Genomic DNA, 22,944 nt, shown 5'->3' on the forward strand with positions numbered 1-22,944 from the left:
ACCAACGTGAAGTGTGAGTTACCAGAGAACTAGAGAGAGAGAAGTCCAGTATAGATCTTTGAAAAGTGAAAAGCTTGACATTAATCGCTGGAAAACATCTAGAGCTGATGATTAAACAGGTTCTTGGGGGAAGAGAAGAAAGCAGTGCTGGCTGAGTGGTAGCATGGATTTGCTAAGAGGTAGTCAAGAGAATGTCGATTCGGGCTTAAAGCCATAGGAGAGGGGGTTCTTTAGGAGGGCTGTGTCTGTTCATCTTTCATATCAGCAAGTTAGAAGATGACATAGATCATATACTTTTCATGACTTTGGTTGGGGTAGAAGGTTCTGGATCAGGAAGGGGAGTAAAGGAGGGGCTGGTGTGAGGGAGGGAAGGAAGGAAGGAGAAGTGGAGGACAGAAGACTGCAGGGACTCAAAGCTGCCGGGGACTGCTCATATGCCAGAATCAGTATTCACAGTCCCCTTGATGGGTAGGCAGGCGGGATATGCAGGCCAGTGGGAGAGAAAGCAAATATGTACGTGAGCGATGGGGAATGGTGAGGGTGGGAGGGGTGGGAATTCATTTATTGAGTAAATATTTACGGAGTACTTACTTTGTGCCAGGTGCTGTATTCTGGGCACTGAGATGCAGCAGTGCAGCAAGTGATGGAGGTCCGGCCCTCGTGGAGCTGACATGCTAGTGAGGGAGAGAGTAAACAGAATTAAATGAGTACATAATTTCTCAGGAGGTGCTAGTGTTATGGAGAACAATGAAACGGAATGGGGGGTGGCTTGTTTCCATAGGGTGGTCGGGAAGGTCTCTCTGATATAGCAGCATCTGAGCCAGAAGCCGTGAAGATGAAGGAATATTAAACCCCAGTCCTGGGAACAGTAGTTCCCGAAGGTGTGTGGGCATCTGCGTGGAGGCACAAGGAGGCCTAGTGTGTCTGAGCAGAGACAGCAGAGGGGGTGGGGGAATGATGCCGGAAGAAGAGGGAGACGGGAGGGGAGGAGGGAGGGCCTGGAGCCGGCTGCTCATCAAGTGAGAGTCAGGATTTTGCTCAGAGGAACAACAAGATCTGAGAATAAATACTCAGAGTACTTCTATATGTCAGTCTTCAGATAAGTTCCAAAGTCAGAACCACAGCCAGCCAGCGAAAGTTACGAGGAGATGGCTTTTAGTTCAGTATGTGACAGTGTAATAAGTCACGCTGCTCGGCTCAGCTGTGGTCCACGCAGCTCTGAGAGGGCTTCATCTTCAGGCTCTGCGTAGAGCCTGGGTTTACATTTGAAAACCTCCAAGGTCCCTTTTGATGCGAGCATCCTCTGATTCTCCCCCCTTGGAGGACAAGAGTTTCTTGACTTTGGCCATGACTTTTGATGGGCTGGGGGATGGGGGAGCAGAGCAGGGGCGTGGAGGTGAGTGGGGGTAGTGGGGGGCTGGAGACAGGTTCCTGGAGACACTGGGGAGTGGGTTGAGCTTCTGGGAAAGGGGCTGTGTGGTTCAGTTAAGTTAGGGCATCAGTCATAGAGGGGTGGATGGGCTGAGCAGTGGGGACACGAGGAGGGCGGCATTGTCATCGTAAGATCGGGTGAGAGAGGCCTGGATGGTGTGCTGGGCAGGTTGGGGGGAGGGGGATGGGCGATGGGGATCCTTCAGCAAAGGATGAGGTGGTGAATTTCCAGGGACTGGAGTGTGGAGACAGCGGTCAAGGTGGTAATCCAGAGGTCTGTGAGAGGTGCCTCTGGGTGAGATGATTGGGGAGGGGCAGAGTTGAGGCCTAGGGGCGGGTCCACAGAAGGACTGCTCTGAATGTCCTCATAAAGGACCTCCTCCAGAGAGGGCAAAGTGGGAAGGTGAGATTCCCCCAGCTTTTGGGCCCTTGGGTGTGGGCAGTGACAGCTGACTCAACCAGAGAGACTCAGACTCATCTTTGCTTTGGCTATAGAAGGGGAGAGTCCCCGTGGTGGTGTTTGGCGGCCGCATGGCCTGTGCAGAGTCCTAACCACTGGACCGCCGGGGAATTCCCTCTTTCCCTGGTTTTAATTCAGAGGATTTATATACTTTCCCCAAAACTGCAGCTTAATTATATACTGGCCTGATCGCAGGGGACTAATCAGTGGAAATTGGGAAAATTGGGGACAGTCAAACCTTTTAAACATTTTCATCTTTCCCCTCCAGTTTATGAATAATTTGGAAGAAGGAAATGAATTTAATACAGAACATAAGTTTCAATTTAAATATTTATTTCTTACTCAAGTGGCAGATTTACTTTTTAAAGCCACCTTTCTTTTGGAGTAAAAGAGATAATTTACTTTTAAGTTTAAAATAATTGATAAAGAAGATTATATTTATTTGTTAAATAAAATGTATGTTTGACTTTAGTAGTGGTTGTGTTATGCAAAACTGTTCACAGATATGCACAATTAGCTGTGTTTCTGTGAATTTTATATAGTTCCCCTCCTGATGTCTTCACACGAGTATGTTTCACGTTCAGAGATGATTGGTCCAATGATGTCTTTTATTGATAGTTCCGAACTGACATACCACAAATCCTAACCATCATGTATTCCTGTTTCTTTCTTTTTCTCTAAGTCATGGAAAGGCTTTGGCCAAAGTCAATAAAATTCCAGTTCTTTTGGTAGAATTGCAGTTTGCACAGCCACTTCTTACTCTCTTTTATTCTTTTTCACACACTCTCTCTCCCCCTACATACATGTGTATTCATAAAAACTTATTTTTGATTTTAAGCTTCTTTCCTCGTGAGAAGTCTGTTAGGAGCTCAGCACTCATTGTCACGTGGAGGCAGTGTTACATAACGGGAAATTCATGAGCTGTGTCATCACACAGATGGTGGTTTAAATTCTGGCTCCAGCACCTTCAAGCCATATGACCTGGGCAAGGTAATTAACCTCTTTGAGCCTCAGTTTACAGCTCTGTAAAATGGGCCTAATCATGCTCACCTAATGGGGCCATTGTGAGAATTCACAATATAATGTGTTTGAAGCACCTATTAAAGTGCCTCCCTGAGTGGAAGTTACTGCTGTTCCTTTTGTTTGTGTTAGAAAACTACAATGGGGATATGAAGTAATGGGAATTATAAAAACTAGGGAAGGGGAATATGGAAGGGAAGACTTCTGTGAAATAAAGGGAATGGAGTGAAAGTGAAAAGTTATTGAGGTGAGTATTTTACCATTTGATTTTTCTGCTCTACTGGTAAATTCAGTAGTAAAATTACTTAAAATTTTCTAAATATTGTACCTGCTTCCCTCACTGGATGGTGAAGGAAGCATTTTACCTATAGGATAATTTAATTTGGTCTCTCTGACTTTGAATTTCATCATGATTTCATTCACCCAAGTTTGTAGACTATCTGAGAAATCATTGTTCTGGTTCCCTGTTTTCAAGGAGTTAAATGCCATTAAGACATATGTTCATCTCTTCCAAAAAGTTTTTGAGAATGGTGTATGAGTTTTTGCTGCTAATAACTGAGTAATAAATTAGTGATTTAAAACATACAACCATTTATTTAACCCACAGTTCTGTGGACCAGAAATTCAGACTCAGCTCAGACAGGTAGTTCTGCTGCTCTTGGCTGGGCTCACTAGTGAGTCTGTGACCAGTTGTTGTTCAGCTGGGAAGGTCTCCTTCTGGAGCATGGCGGGTGATGAGCTGGAGGAAAGAGGATGGGAGTGGTCAGGGTGCTGGACCGTGCGTCTCCCATCACCCAGCAGGCTAGCCCTTGTTTGTCCATACAGTAGCTTGAGTTTCCAAGAGGGAGACTGGAGGTTCCAAAGATTCTTGAGTCAAGTTCTGCCCAGTTTCAGAAGTTGGACAGTGTCACTTCTGCCACATGCTGTTGGCCAAAACAACTCAAAAGGCCATTCCAGAATGAATGAGCAGAGAAATAGAGGCCACCTCTTAATGGGAGGAGCTGCACAGTATTGAGGACATTTTTGCAACCCACCCCAGGTAAGGACTCTACAGTCCTCATTGATAAGTCAATTATAGTTCCTTGGAGTCAATATATTCTTCCTCAAGTCTACCACAGTATTTTCTGCTTTACTTTTTGTCCTTTTTGGTTTTTGCATGAAGTGGTATTCTGAAGACTGAAAAAAGATGCTTAAGTTATTACTTCCCTCATATTGCGGCCAGAGCTCGAGTTTGTAAAATGCTGGCACCAGAAGGTTGACCTTGACCCCGGCTTGCTTTCATCCCTGACAGATCCACTCACCTGTACCTAAGCAGTGGCCAGGCAGAGTGGGGAAAGTCAGCTGGATGACCTCGCTGGAGGCTGCTCAGGTGACCCAGGTTCAAGAGCAGCTTCTTCATTGTCCTCTGATGCAGAAGGTGTGTGGGAAAAAGAGCCTCCCCACTTACTTAAACTGGCTTTCTTGGAATATTTAGACATTGCATTGCAGCAAATGCTATGCAGATAAGTTGGTTCCTTAAATAAAGTTATGTTGAACTCTTTAAAATCCATCAGATGATCTCAAGCTGCTGGGTGTGTTTTGAGTAGCCAAGGAGTCATTTTCCGATGATTTTGAGGGAGTAGAAGTTCCAGTCATTTTCTCCAGATGCTAGACTTGAGAGCTCAGTGGTTTGTCTCCAAGTTCCAGGCTTAATGGGGTTCTTTTTCTTTTTTTTTTTAAAATAACATGAATGCTCTTCTAACTTGTGTTAGACCATCAAGTTTGTTACCTATAGCCTTGGCCTTGTATGCCTTGGGTAACTCAGACTCCCTGATTGTCATCTGACCTGTGAATTCTGAACTCCACTGTATTCCCACTGACCCCAGGGAATTGCATGAGCAAGGAAAGAAGAGGAAGGGTCACAGAGCTGCCTATTTCCCTTAGTGGCCATGCAGGTCAGGTACAGTGATGACCTGGATTTAGAAGAAAACTAGGAAGTGATTGATTCAGTTTAATAGCGCCTCAAGATTTAAGTGGGTCAGGCCAAGTATAGAACATGCCAGACATGGTACTTCCACCTTCTGGGAGGAGACGCTATATTGTGATCTTTATTCCACCTTGTATTACAGCAAAAATTAGTAAGAGCTCATCGGAAGTGTTTTTGCTTGTTGATCATTAATACCTTGGCAGAGGAAAGAGGTAAAGGTCGTTGCATTCACACTCTTCTCTTATACCTAGTTGTCCTTTTACAGGTGTGTAGGAATTATTTGGATTAGCAAAATATTCTTCACTTTCTAAAAACGAAGAAAAATTATCCATCGTCATTTGAATTTAAGAGTTCTTCATTAGTTGAAGGGATGGCCTGGTTGTTTAGGTTACACTTGCTGTATTTTTTTCTGGCGGGAGGTAGTCAGGGCTGAGTTGAGGTTTCATGGTGAAGGGTGACCCCGACTTGTATAACTAGGCAGCCCCGTGGATGGTCAGGAGGTGGTATAGAAGGGCAGGGAAGGCAACAGGGCATGACTGTCATTGGGTTTATCAAGAATTTATTTGGCTTCTGCCACGTCTAGGCACTATGTCAGATCCTGTGGTCACATCCTTGAAGAGGGGGAAATAGTAAAAATGCACAAGTGATAAAGGTAGTAAGAGAAGTATACGTAAGGGGCTCTAGGTGCACTTTGGGTGCATGGTGACATGGGTGAGTGGGAAAAGGCTGGCTTATGAAGTCAGAGTTTTCTAGGAGGAGGAGGGAGGACAATGCAATTCTGGGCTGCAGAAATCTTGTATCTAAAGTCAGACAGATGTGATGAGCGCTGTGTTTGGGGAAATCCATGTCATTATGGCTGGCTAGACCAGAGCAGGGCCTGTGTGAGTGGAGAGGCAGGAAGAAAGAAAGACAACACATTTTGAGAATTTTAATATACATCGGGGGGAAATTGGATTAAATTCCCACACACAGTTTTTAGAAAGGCCTCTATTTTATAAAATGAAATGCTATTCATCCTTAAAAGCAGCTCTTCAACAACTAGGTTAATTGAATTTGGCCCCTTTCCTGTAAGCAGAGGATTCCTTTTTCTAGAAAAAGGTGAACAGATTCTTCCCACCCTGGGGAATGTTATTTCACCTGTTAGAATGGTCTGACTTTTCGGGTGCAACATTGTACTGTATGTACTGATTGTAACATTCAGAACCTGGATTGTGAAATATGAATTAAAATGAAATACTTGTCATTGTTATTTTTTGCTGTTTCAATGTGGCATTTATGGGTTTTTGGCTTCTCAAAAAATATTCAGCATGGCACTCTGTTTTGTGGCTTGTCAGGGCCCCCTAAATGGAAAATGTAGAGTGATATAGCAGTCTGCAGGGGGCTGGGGTGGGCTTGAGAGCTTTTGTGAATAAGAGAAAGCTCAGGTTTATATGGAGGAAATTTAAAAAATGGTTTATAATTTAAAATGTTCAATTACATTGAAATCGTACACTCCTAGGTATATCTTATTCTCTTTACACAATGACCGCTTTTTAATTTCATTTTCCGCTTATAAGCAAGAAACAACTGTTTGTAAGTGATTATAAGGCCTTTTGGGGGCTTTCCTGACTCGAAATTTTAAGTTCCTGGCGTGAATTAACTGTTCAGTCTCACCACCAAATACCTGGAATCACATGCTTTGGTTAGTGTTGTAAGCATCCAATTAGGAATGATTTCAAGTGCACTGAAAGGTACAGTGAGAGAAGAGAAATCATGCTTGTAGCAAGGATATGAATGCTCCCAGAGACCCGTCCTCTCTAGCTCTGGGAAATTATTTAATCTTTCTGAGCTGCAGTTTCCACCTATGGCATCTGCCTCTTTGAGTGGGGTTCTAGTGTTACCTGCAACATTTCAGTTCTTTTGTGAAAATCTGAGGCCAACATTAGCAGACTGACATTTGAAAACCCTGGTGGTGGGTTTCAGGGGTATCTGTGACATTATTTTCTGAATTACTCTTTATTTCAAATTATTTCCTAATTAGAACAGAATTTTAATCAGAAATGGTAAATGAAAGTGCCGGGTGCCTTCACCCATGTATCTAGACTCAATAAGCATTTCTGAATCTGATGTTTGTGTTAGCTTGAGGGGCTTAAGGGGAGATGAATGAGGTGGCAGTGCTGAAGAATGAATCCTAAAATTGTCATTGTCACACTTATCCTGTGGCTCTTAAGAAACTACAGTGTGGCTTTGCTTCTATCCAACAGGCCTTTGCTGCTTGCGTCTTAAAGGAAATGTCGGTGAACATGTGCTTTTTCTGTGCCTGTCTGATGGCTTCTTGCTCTACGAAGATGGAAAATGGGCAAGGATTTCTAGAGAATTTCTAATGATGGCGTGGTAGTGTATGTGTTTAACCACTTACAAGAGGCTGGCCTGGTGAGAATTAGGGGTCAGGAAGGTAATTGGTTTATCATGGCCAATTGTTTACCTCTAAGTATAGGGTAGGTAAAATGGTAGAAGAATGGTGTCTTTAGCAGTGGCTCTGTGGGAGGAATGCTGTGCTTTATTTGATATTCAATAAGAACCCAGACGCCCGGTGTGGGGCACAGGGTGGGGAGGCCCCATCGTCACAGATGCTGGTTCCCTGCAGTATTAGAGCAGGGACACCATGGAACAAGGCTTTCCTGAGTCTGGGTTCTCTGTGGCCAAGAGTGTTGAATGACTAAGTACATCTGTGCTTAGGCAAGGTCTGCAATTTTCCTTCTAGTTGTTTGTAGGTTGAGCCCTTGTCCCAGTTTGCCTGAGACTGAGGAGTTTTGTGAGATGCAGGATTTTCGGTGCTAAAGCCAGGAAAGCCCTGGGCAAGTTAGGGCAGGTGGCTACCCTCCCTTCCAGCCCCACTGCCCGTCTCCTCTCTCTTGCCTCCACTCACTGCCACGCAATACAGTGAGCCTCCCGACAACTCTGTTCACTGTTTCCAGGGACTTGGCATGGTGGTGGGCGGGGGCCTGGGGAGCTTGGCAAAACAAACGACCAGTTTTTAAAGATAGGGGCACTCCTTAAGTAGTTCAAGCTTAAGTCTGACTGTCTTTGTAGAGGGTGACACCGCCCTGCGATGCTCTGGTTATTTCTTTGCAGTGCTTTTCCTTTTGCTGAACATCTGTGAAAATAGAAGATGGGGGCTACCGTAGTTAGAGCAGGGGGCAAACAGGCCCCAAGTCTACAGCCCCCTCCTGACTCCCCTCCTGCTTCTCCTGGAGAGCTATCCACTGTCCCCACCTGCAAGAGCAGGTATAGTTGTAAACTGTGAATTATGTCCCTAGGACTGATGACTAGTCTTTTCTTTTCAGGAAAGATAATAGCAATTGGAACAAAATTAAGTAAACATGAAAATCCTATGCGTTTGTCCCCTGTGAAAGTTAAATGCTACAGATCATTTCACAATTTTAGGTGTCATTTTCGTTATCCCTCATGCTTAAGTAGAACAAATACAAACTGTATCTCAAGATCAAAGGGCAGAATTGCAGTTATGCTTGTGAAACTTCAAAACCCCAGCCAGAAGCCCATGAGGGGCGCCTCTCAAGGGTTTGATCTTCTCTCTTTTGAGAGTGACTGGATTTCTTTTTTCTGTATGATTCATCGAGAAAGTTCCATTTGTTCTGTGTTTGCTGCTCACAAATCCCTGCTTCTTTTTTCCTCCTGGCAAAGTTACATGGCTGTGGGATCTTACTGGGCTGTGTGAAAACCCATGATCATATCAAGCATTAAGCAGTTGCCTAGAAACCATTACGCAAACAGGATTAAGGGAAGCACTTTTTTCTATATTACAGCTGCTTTCTGATTAAGACATGATGTCAGAAATAGCTCAGTGTATGCCTCTTCATGGCCTTAAAACACAGATAAATGAAACAAAATTTTCAGCAGAGATAAAATGACTGCTCCACACTCACATCTCGAGATGGCCACCACCAACTCGAATCTACCCTCCTCCACACCCCACAGACGCCTATCCTTCGTGGAGAGTCACGTGTTGGGGCTTGCTGGCCGCCCCCCGCCCTTTTTTTTAAGATTTTTTTTTTTTCTTTTGCGGTACGCAGGCCTGTCACTGTTGCGGCCTCTCCCGTTGCGGAGCACAGGCTCCGGACGCGCAGGCTCAGCGGCCATGGCTCACGGGCCCAGACGCTCCGCGGCATGTGGGGTCCTCCTGGACCGGGGCACGAACCCACGCCCCCTGCATCGGCAGGCGGACTCTCAACCACTGCGCCACCAGGGAAGTCCTATTATTGGCCCTTTTTAATGAACATGAACATAAACCCACACAAATCTCAGACTCTTATTGGTCCATCGATCCCTTGGACCTCAGCCAGACTGGAGTGTGTGTAGAGGAGTTATGAGGCTGCTGCAGGGATCTGGTCACGAGGAAGGAATGTGTTCTGTGAAGCAGCTCAGTGATAGGCAGGTTTGCAGCAAAACATCATCAGGAGCTTATCCCACTTTAAATCAGCTGCAGGGAGTTAGAACTAAATCTCTAACTCTGGACTCTGCTGCCTCCCAGGAAACAAATTGGGATGGAATCAAGGGACCTTGAGAAGTATGAATTGAAAGGACTTACTATAGGATTGAGGTATTCCTAAACTCCCTTTGGAATAAGATAGTCAGGCAAATAAATGATTATGGCTGGTTTGGGGTCAAAGGAGAAAAAGGAATCAGGAAAACCTAGAAAATCTAAGAGTCAGTAAGTCAGCAGATATTTATTGAGCTCCTCCTATCTGCCCATGGGCTCTTCTAGGTATGTGAGGGGGTGGGGTGGGCAAGGTGACTGTCAACAATGAGTAAGATGAACAGTCGTGTATGTCCCAGCACGGGGGCAGGAGGCAGGCGATAAAAGCTGGAACAGATAAATAAATACAATAGTTTCAGATAATGGTAAATGCCAGGAAGATGGTAAAACAAGGTCTGTGGTACAGTTGGAGGTATGGGCACTGCCTTTCTGGGGTGACATTTGAGTTGAGGGGCTGAGAATCTGAGGGTCTTGGAGTGATGCCATATTGGCAATAGGGGGAAGTAGGGAAGGAGACTGAGTATATGGTAGCAAATAGATTGTAGAAATCAAAACAGAAAAAGAACCTTCAATGTTGTTGGGTAATAAATTGGATCCAAACTAGGAACATCCTTTTCAGGTTTCTCAGAAAAGTGAATCAAACCTCACCAGTCCTCCAGATGGTTTTAATTACCTTTGGGGGGTTGCCTAACAGATTAGTCATAGAATTGACAATGAGGAGTTTTGTGTTTTTCTCACAGATGTTAATGGTGGGAGTTTTTTGCATTTAAAATTTTATTTTTAAACCATGAAAATAACATGTTACCAAAGTTGGACAAATAAGAAAACTCTTCTATAATTACACGAACCTAGAGGCACTTTTTATCTATTTTGTATATTCCCTCCCAGTCTTTTTCATGTTTCTGGTTTTAGATAGGTAGCCGTTTAGTTGTAATGTACAACGTGTTAAATATAAGTAACACTGGGGTATGTTCTATATGAAAGTTGTTAAGAGAGAAAATCCTGAGTTCTCATCACAAGAAAAATTTTTTTTCTATTTCTTTAATTTTGTATTTATATGAGATGATGAATATTCACTAAACTTATTGTTATAGTCACTTCATTATGTATGTAAATCAAATAATTATGCTGTGTACCTTATACTTATGTCAGTTATACCTCAGTGAAACTGGAAGAAAAAATATGTAGCCCTTTAAATGCATAGCAGGCATTTTCCCGCTCTTCTTCAAATTTATATTTACAAATTTTAATGACTAAATATAATCCGTTCTTGTTTGGGAGGTAGTTATGTTCTATAAAGTCCCTGTGAATAGTGAATTAGTGAATACTGAATTAGTGAATACTGAATCATTGCTCCTAGGGGAAATACTGGGTTAGGTTCCTGTGAGCCTCTAGTCACACATTTTCATCAGCTGATCAATACATTGCCTTGTTTTCTGTGTGTTTCGGTTTAAAAACATCTTATTTAATATACATATATTTTTGAACTCATGCCGAGAGAACTATAACTCATGCCTGAACGAAGCTTACCTAACACATGTAGTTTTTCCATAGGGCACATCACAGCTTTCTTCTGTTCATAAACCCTAGCTAGCACTTCAGCACTGCACTTGGGGACCATTTTAAACAGCAAAATCACCCACAAAAAGAAAAAAAGTGTGAAAATGTGGCACTAAATAGACCATGAAAAGGACACTTGTTTACAGTATGAGCTGAAAGAAGGCAGAGTGTAGCCTTGTTCAGCCTCAGCTGAGAATGTGCACTTCAGGAAACTCAAATTTCTACTGCCCTGTGCATATTTGTGAATGACCATGAAAGCACCACAAGTATTGATTTTGGGGTTACAAATAAATTTTAGCAAGTAGGCAAATTTGCAAATATGGAATTTATGGGTAATGAGGGTCAGCTGTATGCTGTTCTACTGACAGACTGTGCCGTGATTAACTGGACCATCAATGACTCACCTGGATGTATACACAGACGCGCTTATGCTCTGGTGTTTGTGGAGCCTCCTTAATTCCTCCGTACTCCCCACCCCAAAGGAAACAAATCCTGAAAAAGCCCTACTAGCTCAGAAGCACAGGGTAGGTGAGAAACAGCTGTCTGTCTCAGTAGGGGATAATGGTAATCATATCACCTTACATTTACAAGGGCTTTAGAATTTGTGAAGTTCTTTGATGTGGTCTACGTAATTTGATCTTTGTTACAAGGACCCGGTAAGGGAGATGGAACTGTTATCTTCATTTTCCCAGAAAAAGACACAAACGTGAATTGATGGTATGCATACCTGACCTGACCTGTCTCTCTGAAATGACTCAGGCATTTTGCCCTCTGCAGATGCCCGGAGAACATGATATCTCATTGGAAACCGGTCTCTCTCCTGTGGTCCACCAGTGCACAATAACATCCACTTGCATTTTCACCCTGGAGAGTGGAGAGGCAGTTGGTCTAGCGGAAAGAACGTAGCTTTCACAGTCAGAGGAAGTGATCTGATTTCCTGGCTCTGCCCCTTCTTTACCTGTGCAACGTCAGCCAAGTTGTCAAACCTCTATGAGCTTACATTTTTGCATCGGTAAAATGGGGGTAATAATATTACCTAACAAACACATTTGTTGTGAAGATTTAATGAAATAATATATTTAGCCACTTTCCTCATTATACCTCTGATAATAAGAACTGTGATGACAAGGAGCTTATTGATAGATCCTTAGAAAAAAATCAATAAGTAATCTTGACAGTGACCTCTGTTTCCTAGCAACTCTGCCTGGAGATTACCACCCCCAACAGAACCAATAGCGAATAAACAGTGTGCATTGGCTTCTGCATCAATGAGTATCTAAACTAATGTCATTTCCATCACACGTTTTTTTCCCCTCGTGTCAGAAACATAAATGTTTCAAAATAAATATTAATGAAGTCTCCCTTAGATTTTTTTTCTAATCTTGATTGGGATGTTGTTAAGCTTTACGTACATGTTGGCTGTTGAACAAAGTGGTGGAAAAGGCTTGCTTCATATAACAGACCCAGGTCAAATAAGTGGTATGGGAAGAGGTTTGTGCAGCACCAGCACCTGTCTATTCATGGGAAAGTGACATATAGGGAAGTGACTGGCACAGCAAGATCCCCAAAGTAGATTAAGCCTGCCCAAGCAGCCAGCCTTTGAAATACTAGAGTGGGATGAGGGGAGGAGTAGAAAAAGATTCTGTTCCTGATGGTTTTGCAATTAAATGAATACGTGTCCTTCATAAAATGTTTTAGATCCATTTTACACCTACAACACAGTTTCTGTCATGTTCTTCTTTAAACATCTGTGCAGCATCAGTAGAAAATGAAACCCGTCCGTTAGAGCAGGGGTGCCCAACCTCTGGGCCGTTAGGAATGGGGCCGCGCAGCAGGAGGTGAGCAGCGGGTGAGCGAGCGAAGCTTCACCTTGCGCTCCCATCGCTCTCATTACTGCCTCAACCATCCTCCCCCCAGCCCCTGCCTTGGAAAGTTGTCTTTCACGAAACCGGTCCCTGGTGCCAAAGAAGGTTGGGGACTGCTGCGTTAGAGTGCTCTTATAAGGTCACAGTAGACCTCACAGTGGCAGGGATGATGGTGTCAGCAGTCTGAATGCTAAACTCCAGGTCCAAGTGGCTCTTTCTTTCTGAACTTTGATAGCTGGTGTCTGCCTGAGAGAAAAACGACATTTGTTTTTGCTGGCTTGGCCTTTGAGATTACTCTGAGACCGGTGATCTCTGAACCCTGATGTGAGCTCGAGATTAGATACAGGAATGCTTCATGTATAACTTGTTTGAGATTTTCCCCATTTTTGTGTGAACATCCTATTATATTTCCAGTGACTCATACATAGCCATCCTTAAGCTTGGGGCAGCATGATAGAACTGACACGGGCAATTGCAGGGATCATACTGGCTTTCATTGTCATCGCTAGAACTCATTAGAATGGCCACTTGCTTGTTACGCCATTCAGTCACAGAACAAAGAGGACAAAATGTATCTGATGTGCTTTCTGGGAGCTTGCAGTCTAGGACAGCTACGTGGGTGGGCATGGTCAGCTTATTTTCATGTTTTTCAGTAAAACGCTAATATTCACGCCTATGAATTCAATAGGAAAATTCACACTAGGGAATTCTTGTGTTGAGCTCAGCACACATTTGAGTAACCGTGAGGACCCTCTCAGAGGTTAATATTTACGTCTACTGATTCACGTTGGCCAAAGTGAGTCTCTTCTGTTACTTGCGGTGGGTCTCTGCAAGTAGACAGTCTAATAGTGAAAGTCTAGTAGGGAGATGGAACTTAGACATTGAAATTCTATTACATTTGTTTTCTTACAGCTTTATAGAGTAAACCTATAGGTGATAGAGAAGCTTCAGGTAAGTTTTGGTCCTTACCATGGTGCTTAGATGCCACTTAGGCATCAGCTAAGAAAAGTAGGTTGACCGTGAATCGATTTTTGGAATTGTATAGTACCGGTCTCCGTGATGGACTAGCGAGTGTGTTTTAGGCAATTCTAGTAGGCCTTGGGCTACGTGATAGCATCTCTGTAGCTCTGGAATTCAGCACAGTTGCCTGACACATAGTGAATTCTTAATACATCTTAGGTGAATTGAAGCCAAAGGGACAGAAAGTAAGAGCAAGACACAGGAACACAGAGGTCTGAAGACAGTGAGTAAAGCACAAGTGTCTTGTAAGGTCCCCAGCATGAGGCCTGGGAGAGGAATCATTGCAGTCAGATGGAGAAGTTCCTTCTTCATCCTTGGAGCCAGAAACCAGAGTGGGAGGACCTGGGAGGGAGGCTCCAGGGCTAGTAAGGTGCCAACTCAAACGCAAGTTGAGCCAGAGGGAGCCTGGCACAGTTGTAAACCTCCTGCAAAGACAGGGCTGGGGAGGGAAGCGGATGTGGACATGAACGTTCCAGGAGCTACACCAGCCAAGCCAGGCTGTGGCCAGCCTTTAGTTAAGTTAGAGCAAGAAATGTGTCCTATGTGTGTCTACTTTCATTTCAAAAATTCCTTCTTCTTCCTTCCCTTAGTTTTCTTATAAAAGTTTCTTTAAAAAAACAAATCAACTTGACCTTGCCCGTCTATCAGGAAAAAGAGATTTATTCAGACCTAGATCTGTGATCTGGGAGGCCAGGTATTAAGCCACAGCCACCATCTAAACCTGACTTGCCAAAAGGAGTGAACAGAGGGAGGGAGGCAAAGCATCAGGTTCACGAAACAGGGGTGGAGTGCCTCCGACAAGTCTTGCTGGGTGGGCCTCACTCCCCAGTTGGAGGCTGAGTCCAAGGAGCACAGAGGATTCTTTTCCACGTAGACATCCTCAGAGGAGGTGGACAGGAAGAAGCGAGAGCGTGGGCGAGGGCGTGGACAGACACTTGGCCAGTCAGCGGGTGTGTTCGTTTTCTATTGTCATGTAACAAATTATCACAAATTTAGTGGCTTAAAACAGCAACATGTATTATCTCACACTTTCCCTGGGTCAGGAATCTGGGTACAGCTTAGCTGGGTCCTCTCCTCAGGGACTCACTCACCAAACTGCAGTCAGGTGTCAGCTGGGCTGCAGTCCCTCTGAGCTTGTGGTCGTTGGTAGAATTCAGTATCTTGCATCTGTATGACTCTTGGTGGCCTGCAGGAGAATCTCTCTCTGACTTCTAGGCCTTCTTTGAAAAGGCTTGCCTGATTAGGGCAGACCCACTCAGGAAAATGTCCCTTTTGGGTAACTCAGAGTAAACTGATACGGGACCTTAATTATGTCTGCAAAATTACCTTCCCCACAGTGTAACCTGGCACTCACAGGAGCCCCATCCATCATATCCCTAGGCCGTACAGGCCACACTCAAGGGGATCTTATAGGGTGTGTCCACCAGGGAGCAGGAATCTTGGGGTCATCTTAGAATTCAGCCTCCTACAGAGGGCGAGAAAGTAAGCGACCAGTGCTTGTCTGTTCTCTCCATTTAGCGGACTGTAATTTGGGAAGAGGTTGGAGAGCAGGACCAAAGATATTATTTTAGGTGTTTGTGGCTGGTTGTCCCAAGTCATGAGAGAACAGCAACTACCACTAAGTACAATCTAAGGATAGAAACTTAATTGTAGTGGCTTAGGGTGGAAATTTTGATTTCGAAAAGAAAAAGTGTTATTGATCGGGCAAGTGTTGGGAGCTGTTTCAGGGCGCGCCCTGGTGAGGAGAGGGTGAATGAGAGGAGCTCTTTGCCCATGTTTGTGATTCTGTTGCAAACAGAGTTCCTGATGGAAGCTGTTTTTAAAGACAAACCTTGCACGTGACTTGGGGTTAGCTGTAGCCGTGCTTGTTGGACAAAGGCCCAGTTGTTGTGGGTCCTAGTTGCTCTCAACATGGAGGATAAAATTAGAGAGGAGGTTTCTGTCCATTTAACATGTAAAGTGTCAGGAAAAATGGGATATTACTGTCCTGCAGAGGGGTCTGTCTTTTAAGCCTGCGCCTGCCAGTGAGTTATTTTTGATCAGGAACGAAATATAGAGTATCCGTCTTCTGGGTAGAAAATGCTGTCTCTAGTCAGGTGTCCTCACTGTTCTTTGTTCCCTGAGGACTATTTAAACCAGGTCTCACTTAATTTGATTAAATGGAGTCTGTTTTTTAAAAACAAATGCTTCCCCCCACCATTGTAAACTCATAGGTTTTCATTGTAGAAAATACATGTAAGAAGAACCAAAAAACCACATCTGTTACACTATGCAGAAGTACAGTCACCATTTTGCTGTCTATCCGTCCATTCATTTCTACATTATGGCATTTACAGACAATTCTCTACTCTATAATCGAAAAATAGAGAATTCATTTTTTTGTAATATATTTTCACTTTGTTATATATTATGAACATTTAGATGTTCATAATAGAAAGCTATTAACAAATAGCTTTCTATAATCACGTTTTTAATAACCACTTAGATATACTATAATTTACTGAAACAATCTTAGATGGGCTATTTTAAGTTTTAGGTGGATAGATGATAGCTATTAAGTCAGGGTTATCCATCTTTATCAGTAAATTTTTCTTAGTGGTTGTGATGCTGTTGTGTTAATCCAACACTCCCTTCATTTTTCTTCATTTATTAGGTGCTCTGATGTCGTTGATGCTGTGCTTGCTGCTTGCAAAGGCGAAACTTGTGCTTTATGTTTACTTTTCCCCTGGTCTGGTCCCAAGGCTACGTGTAGAGTTTTTAAATACCTCTTTTGTGAGCTAGAAGCCCTAATAAACAAACCGCTTTGTTGAGACTGGAGTATTAGCACTGGCATAATTTACTAATTTTACTGCACGTTACAGACATCACAGCGAGGTGGTCCAGCTGTACCTTCGTCCTACACACAGGCTGTGTACAGCTTTGTGAGTTGCTGTTTTTCTTTCCCTCTCCCTTCCAAATGGACTGCTGGTGGCAAAAATCTGTTTAAACAAAGGTGAGGAAAGGATCAGTTTATTACAAGCCCAGACTAAAAGTTAGAGGTTTAACCTATTAGAAAGCTAAGCTTTGCAAATGTTGAGAGTAGTAGGATGAATGGGGAAAGGGGCACTAAGATGCAGATGGTTATCAAGAGAATTTTTTATTATAATGAAAATAGACCCATGGAAAGAGCCTGAGTCAACATCGAGATTCCTCATAATCCAGCCGAGCCTATATATGGAAAGTCAGCTTCTTTTGCTTTTAGAAACACATGGTAGCATTTTTGATTGGTGTCATGATGGGGAGGGGAAGCTACTAGTATTTAGTGCCCAGGGGACCTGTGATGTTCAGGACAATGCCAATCAATGAAGAGTCTTTTTACCTAAAATTCCGACATGGTCTGCTTGAGAACCTCAAGCCCTTCAGACTTTTGGATTCTTGAAAGGAATGGAAAAGAAAACAAGAAATTATGGCCATGAATTTTTTCTGGAGCTTTCTAGAAATTGTCTAGTCCTCGTTCTCTCTCCACCATTTCTCATAGAGGGTCTGCAGAGCTAAGGTTAGAAGGATATTGGTCCATGTAAGGAGATGTCGGTCAGGAGAAAGCAGTACAGAACTCTTTAAGTCTATTTTTCTCCATCTATACTTGGCCTGTAAGAGTGGAGTCATTTTTTTCTGACAAAAGCCTGTCTGGTTGTTTTTCTCATAGACCAGCTGTTCAAAAGCAGAAATCAGCCAATACCGTCCAGCTGTTAACTCAGCCATCCTCAGGGGAACTAATTCCTTGCAAAAAGAGTCTCGGAAAAGGCCAGAGAGAGGGAGTTGCAGGGAACACTGACTCAGGCTTAAAATTTGTTTTCAGGCTATTTTATTCCTTTAGGCACATGGAAGCAGAGGCCACCTCCACCATAACTGATCTCAAGATTTCTGTCCGAGATGCAGGGGGCCTGGGATACCAGCTGGTCCTATTCTTTTATTTTACATTCTAAGAAAAGAGACCCAGAGAGGTTAAATGACTTGCCCAAGGTCACAGAGCCAGGTTGTGACAGAGCTGGATCTAAACCCAAGCCTTCTGATTTCAAATAGAGTGTCCTTTCTACTATACCAGCAGCTACCCTATTGACTTCTTATATTGTTTATTAATGAAGCTTTGCTGACTTTCTTTCCAAAATATTCCCCACCCCCACTGAGGCATTGCATCATTGTTTCATTCAAACCTTATGTCATTTCTGAGACCGTTGGCTTCATGGGCAACAGGAAAGAATCTTTTACAACCAGAAGGCAAAGACTCCCTATTCATCATGCAGTAAGCAGTTATCCACCACTGTCCAATCATGGAAAAAAAAATGTAGAAGCATTGTTCTATATTCTCTATGGGAGAAGAGTATTCAGTTAAGCTATTTGGTAACAAGTTTTAACTTGGAATTTGCACGCGTTTCTCAGAGGGACTGCAGAACATCTTCAGTTTGCTTAGTCTCGTTAACAACTGTCGGCTAAAAAAAGAAAAAAAAAAGCACAACCTAAAAGTTGAGAGTTATGTTTTATTCAGTGGACAAAACTGAGGACTTAAACCCAGGACACAGCATCTCAGAAAACTCTGAAAGACTGCTCCAAAGAGGCAAGAGGGAGAGCCAGGATATGTAGGAGTTTTTGCAGCAAAAGACCAGGTAGTCAGAACATCAAATGATCACTAAATTTAGTGCTTTTCTATGTATGGGAAGATGCAAGAGTCTGGGCTCACTGAAATCATTCCTTTTATGTGCACCTCAGCTGTCTGGGGCGTTTTCTTGTTCTTAGTTTCCTCAGGGTGCACTGTCGAGAATGGCTGCATTGGCTGACTGCTAGATGGGCTTGGCAGTGGGCAGCCTGTTTGTCTCCATCCTGAGTTCCCTGAGGGCTCACTGTCAGGGTGGCTGTAATGTGATGGCCTGATGGCAACATCCTTTGTTTACTGATATGGCAGGCGATATTTTAGTTCACACAACTCTGAGATCACTAGATTCCTTTTTATGGTCTTTCTTAGAAAGAGAACATTCTGGCCTCCTTTTTTCATCTTCCTTAGACATTCTTTAACTCTTCCAAGGTCAAATGAAGAGGAGGGGCAGGGTTTTAGCTAGGTGACAGGGACTCTCTTGGTGGCAAAGGCACTTAGAGGAATACCTTTTGGAGCACCTGGACTCCAATTCCAGAGCAAGGCTTGAGAACCTGAACATACCCATCTGTTGGGAAAGATCTGGCAGGCTGCTGCTTAGATCAGGGTCAGGAATCTTTGAGCATGTCCAGGACATTTTCTCATGGCCAAGTTGCTCTGTTTTTCTCCTTTTCTGCTGGTGCGCCATCATGGACTCTCAGCTGCCCACTGGGTGATGATCTCATTCTTCTCACTGGCTTACTTTGGGTTTTCTGGCCCTTTTTTTGTCAGTAGTACCACCAAAGAAGGAACTTGATAATTCAGTTCGGCTGTGACCAGTTCTCTTATAAATTGTTGAGTGAGAGGTGTACAAAAAATTATAATTGCTAGTTAAAATGAAGAAAGGGCACTGAAGAAACATATGATGTGATCAAAATGTTCTTGATAGTCTACAGAGGAATTGCAGGGAATACAAGAGGTGTTTGAGACTGGAGATATGGGCCTGGTCTTCAAAAAGGGGAAAAGGAAGAGGTATCGATTATGAATGACGAACTGAACCTTGAGCCCCGTGGTAAGCAAATGAGTAAACTAGAATCTAGTATGAGATCACTAAGAATAAATGATATTTAACAAGCCTCATAATTTTTTATAGTGTTAATAGGCTGATAGATCAGAGAAATGCTTAATAATTTGTCCCAATTTCAGCAAGGCATGTAGTAATAACAGTAATAAAACAGCTATCATTTACTGAGCTCTTATTAGTGAAGGGAACTGCTCTAAATGAGTAGAGAAACATCAAATTTTGCATCTGTTTTTGGGATAAGGGGGCAGGTGGTTTAGCATCTCTTAACTGCATCTTCTTTCTTTTAAAATAATGGAGCTTGGCTTTCTAATCACTCTTGTTTCTATTGATGGGATTTGAGTTAATGGCTCAGCTCGGAGCAGGCAGTGTGGGTAACAGAGAGCCATCTGGTGCTTTTTCACTCCCAACTGTCCTATCCTGACCAGGCTGTTGAGTTCCTAGATTCTAGTACCATTTGGAGAGAAAAGAGGATTCATTACCTCAGCTGGTTGAGTTTTGTAAGAGGAGGAAACATGCAGGAGCAGGCAGCCAATGGTGCCATGCTCCCACTAATGGCCGTTGCTAACTGGCTAGTCAAGGTGGAGGTAAGAAATAACTATGTGCGTGACCGTGAGGGAGCTTTCATGTTCATAGCCCACTAACGGTTCTCAGCTAATTTTCACTTACTATCGTACCGTACTATATTATATCTAGATCAGACTATCTATGACTTCATTTTATCTTCACAACAATTTTGAATGGCAGAATGTCTTCTTCCTAATTTCAGGTGGAACAGAAAGCATGAGTGATGTGCCCAAGGTTATTGCTGATAATTGCAGAGCTGATCTAGCATATGTGTCCTCTGACTCATGACTCCCATGCATAAAATACTCCTTCAGATGGTTAAGATTCTCCGGTATGTTTCAGCAGGCCAGCATTCTAGAGAGGGGGAGCATGACTGTGAGATCTGACAGAGTGAGAATCTAAGTGGCTTTAAGCCAGAACTTGCCTGGGTCTCCCAGTTTGGTAACCTCTGGATTTTTTCTTGCTTTTATCTTGGGGTGAAGGAGTAATTTCTGGCAGTGAGTCATCCCTGTGCACTTACAAAATAGGGCAGATAATTTCTTGTACATCTGAAGCACTTTCCCTTTACTCCTTCTTGCATTCTAGGGAAGAGATTATCTCAGTAATTCTTACGACATATCTGGCTCACAAATAAAGGATAGCTTTCGAGGGAGTATGCCATTGTTTTTCATAAAAACTTTATGGGCTCCTTTAATTTTTCATATCTGACATCTTTGGCATTGGATCTTGACTTGGAGACAGAATTCTCTTATTGCAAAACATATGTTCTATTCAGAGAATTCCATGGAGGACGGCTATGGGACCCTCTTCAGTCATCCGTTGGGTGATCCTTAATGGTTAGTCACCATCTTTCTTACTACAGGATCTATAGTATAAAGAGGTCAACCTTCAACTCTTTGATTTCATGTACCACCCTAGATCTCAAATTAGAGGTCATTTCTTAAATTAGAATGACCAAGTAGACTCAGATGATTTCCAGTGTTTCTTCATGCTTCATCAGTCTATGATTTGGAGCCTGTTTTCATAATCAGAAACTTTTCTGGAATGGCAAAATACCAGATTTTAGTTGTTTTAGTGTCAGACCTAAGAGCGTACAAACAATGAATGTCTTAGCTTGGGCCTTCACTGAAGGATATGAGGGAATGCCCTGGGTGTTTCCTGGTGGAGTAAAGACTGAAGTGTTGGTAATGGAAGGTGTGTGATGGAAGAGGGAAAATGGGAAGTTGTTTTCTGTTTAGGAGAGTGGAAAGAACCTGAGAGGAGCAGATTATGTTTGTAGAGGGGGCAAGAGACCCAATTAGAAGAGCCTGACCAAAACAGCCTCTGAATTTCCTCATATAATGAGAACATAAAAGGGTTGAAACCTGCAAATTGAAGGTAAAGGACAGGAGGAGTATCAAACAAAGGATAAAACATCAATTAGGAAGAAACACTTCAGGGACGTTAACTGGGAAATAGTGAATAAGAAACTTAAATCAATTTTAAGTCTTAACTGTGGGGAATTTGGACTTTGAGTTACTTTGGAGAATTTTTTAAGTGTGGGAGGTTAAAAGCAAACATTTTGTTGGCTTTGGCCTGTAGGATAGATCAGGCAGAAAGCCCCACAGGGTCACCAGCACTCCCATTGAGAGTGTGGAGGTAGAATCTGGACTTAGGGGTCAAAGTGGAGTAGGTGGGAAGGAAGAATCGGTCATCCTGATGGCTGCCTCTCACCATCCCAGGTGCCTCTGGCTCTCCCACCGTGGATGTAGAGGACAGAATGGCAGATTCTCTACTGCCTCAGCCTTGAATGGTTGGCTTGATCATGGTTTTGAAGGGCTTTTGTTTGTTGGGAGAATTCAGCTGTCTGTTTGGCAGAAGGAAGAGGCAATAGGAGGACTCTGGGGGATGGTTTGAGTTTCTCAAAACCAATCAGAGAGGACTCCTCCATCTTATATGGACTATAATTTATTTCTGGAATGGTTCTGACTGCTCTGAAAGGACCCTAAGGATTTCCTCCCATAGTGTGAGGAGATTGCCCAGATCTCAGGCCCACATTGCAATTCAAGAAGCATTTGACAGTCAGCAATCTGGTTGCTGAGGTCTCTGTGTTAGTGATCGGGAGGGAGAAGGCTGTGCTGGAAGTATATGGGCGTGGGAACCAGAAAGCAGGAATCCTGCTCTACTGCACTCTCTCCACAACCTCCAGCTGTACACTCTGGATAATCCTTGATCTTGTCAAGATCAGATACAACAGTGATGTGGAAGTGTTTTGTCATATGTAAACCATTATGTGTTGGACATGGGAGATGATATTATCCTTATTATTCTTATTATATTTTCTTGACATTTTTATTCCTGTGGGGATTGGTTAGACACTGTTAAGCCATGGAAGGAGAGGCCTTCCACCAGGCTAAGGCTAGTTTGGGTTCAGAAAGAACTAAGAAGTGCATTTTAGGGCATTTGCAGCTGTCTATGTAAGTGAGCCAAGAAGTAGGCAGATTGAGTTTCTTAGCGCCAGCTAATGCTGAATCTCTTAGCTTTCCTTTGCCAGCAGAAGCCACCACTGGTGTTTTTCTCTTAATCTCATTAACTGCTTTGTTTGTATAAAGTGAAGCAGTGAATTTTTTTTCACATCAAATGTTAAGCTAAGAACTGCTGTAGACCATTCAGGATTGGACTGCATTCAGAGAAAGTGCATCATTACCTGTTTTAATGATGAAGAATGATGTAGCTTAAAAAGGAATTAGTATTGGTACATCTCCCTTGAAGCACATAGCATATGTAAAACTTTATATTTGCATAATTAATAAATTAGGGGTGACTCTTTTTACAGAAAATAGAATATATCC

General features: G+C 43.1%; 1 protein-coding gene across 3 annotated transcripts in view; it reads left to right on the forward strand.

Moving 5' to 3' along the window:
• The window catches only part of CREB3L2 (cAMP responsive element binding protein 3 like 2), a 120,560-nt gene that overhangs the window by 36,499 nt on the left and 61,117 nt on the right, over nucleotides 1-22,944 (forward strand). Inside the window, exon 2 of one of the 3 annotated variants that reach the window (XM_060156589.1) lies at nucleotides 2,730-2,881. The exons of the other annotated variants lie outside the window; for them this stretch is intronic. The gene's annotated coding sequence lies outside the window, so the exon portion shown is untranslated. The remainder of the gene's footprint in view (nucleotides 1-2,729; nucleotides 2,882-22,944) is intronic. 3 annotated transcript variants of the gene reach the window in all.

The sequence above is a fragment of the Lagenorhynchus albirostris genome, chromosome 8, assembly GCF_949774975.1.
Source record: "Lagenorhynchus albirostris chromosome 8, mLagAlb1.1, whole genome shotgun sequence".
Lineage (NCBI taxonomy): Eukaryota > Metazoa > Chordata > Mammalia > Artiodactyla > Delphinidae > Lagenorhynchus > Lagenorhynchus albirostris.